The following is a 2,122-nucleotide window of genomic DNA, read 5'->3' on the forward strand; positions in this document are numbered from 1 at the left end:
GGTTGGATTTATTTCCCATCAGTATAGTGGGCTGGTCTTGTACCTTGTAGAGGAGACAAGTGATCAAGATCCCCGAAAACTAAGTTATGATGCAGGGCTGAAGATGTAATATACCCTTGAGATAGGACCATAAGTTACACTGCTGGCATTGCCAGCTGAAAGAAAATTGTTTCAGATGGTCCCTATGGAAAAGTATAGGGAAAAAAGCATTTGCCTGAACAATAACTGCATACGAATACCAGATGTATTCATCTGCTCATGTAAGGAAACCGCATTTGGCACAGCTGCTGCAACTGGAGTCACTACTTGGTTTTGTTGGAGATAGTCAACTGTACTTTCCTTGATCCATCTATCTTCTACACAGGGCAAATAGAGTTAAAGGGAAATGTGGCAGGAACCCCACCCCCACCCCAAGACCTCATTTCTCTAACTCCTGTAGGGATGAGATACTGGTTTTGGATCACTATTTTTCCCATTAAAGATAATGCCTAAAGGATCTATTTGGCCTTTACAATAATAATAAACCTTCATTCCACAGCTCAGGGAACCATGTGGGGTTTCTGTCAACTTCTAAGTGTATCTATCACAAGCACACACTCTAGAACTGGCGAAATAACCACATGAGTTCAGGGTTCCATTGGTCTGATTGTGGGTCAGATGCTAGGCTAGCCATAATTCCATCAATCCTTTGAACTCCATAAGCCCCTACGTTACCTGGAAGACCTATAGTGCTTTCTGAGGTCCCTTTGGAATCACTGTCAGTTTAGAATCAGTATCCAAGAGCTCCTAAATGTTATCCCCCTTCCCCTAATGTGAAGTTTCTGTAGTAAAAGGCCATAGGTCCCTCTTGGGGAGAATAGGAGAAAGGCTAATGGTAAAACTTTCTTTTATATTGTAACAATCTTTCCTCAGGAGAATTTGTCTTGCCCTTCATTCAAGGGTTCTGAATCTGGGAAATGCCTAAATGTGGAAATTGGTTGATGGGTTGTGATTCCCTATTCATTCAACACAACACAGACTTAAACAAATTGTTCTAGTGGTTTCCTGTATATATAGATCAAACATACACCAAGTCGGCTTCTTATCCATTTTGTTCCAGGAAATGCCATAATTGATCAGCCAGTCCCAAAGGTTCATATGAGTCACACTGTTTTAAACATCTCTGCCTGTGCAAATGCATTCCATGTTCCCATCACTCCTCAAACTGATGGCCTGCCTTTATTGTTACACATATGTAAATATAATCTTCTGAGTCCATTTCGTGTGTTGAATGTGTTTGTGACTACACATCCTTTGTACTGGATAACTGATAAGGAGATTCAACCCTGGGAGAAGCTACCTCACCCTCTCTCAGTAGTCATTAGCTGTCTCTTAGTAGTCATTAGTAGTAGTAATTAGTTCTTTGTCTAGGGGTGGACTCTATGATATTTCCCCCTTTTGTGTTAGTCTGTCTGATGAGATTATCATTGTTCAGGCATTGTTTAGGTACCCATATTGCTAAGGAATTATGGATAAATGTATTCTGTCATTTCTAGGAAACACAATCTCACAGCAGACTTCCTGGTTTTCTGGTTTTTACAATCTTTCCACCCCTTCAGCCACAATATTCTCTGAGCCTTAGGACAGGAGTTGTATCATAGATGTGTTTGTTGGTGTTGGGTTCCACATGATCCATGGGTCTCTGCATTATGACATGGAATAAATTTCTGTAATGGTCTCCATTTGCTGTAAAGAAAAGCTTTTTTTTTTTTTTTTTTTTTTTTTTTTTTTGCTGAGGGGTGAGAGCTACACTTACTAGTGGGTATGAGTTTCAAAATGCAGTTATTTACTTACTGTGGTCTAGCAAAGTGATTGTAGTAGTTCTCATCTAAAACTACAACCTCACTTGCCCCATGTAATTGCCTGGCATTATAGTACCAGGCATGATTTTCCTCTGGTTGAATGGGCCTTATGTCTAATTAGACATCTATCTGTTGGTTACTACCAAGGCATGGATGCTACTGATGCACCTTTAGTGATGTCTTGCTCTTCTGGTCATTTTGGTCATAGTGACATCACAGCTGGCTAGGACTGTTTATTGCTTCTCTCCCTTGGCTGCTTATATAGCACTTTCTGGTACTGT

Source organism: Grammomys surdaster, unplaced genomic scaffold, assembly GCF_004785775.1.
Source record: "Grammomys surdaster isolate TR1022 unplaced genomic scaffold, NIH_TR_1.0 220, whole genome shotgun sequence".
In the NCBI taxonomy this organism is placed as follows: domain Eukaryota; kingdom Metazoa; phylum Chordata; class Mammalia; order Rodentia; family Muridae; genus Grammomys; species Grammomys surdaster.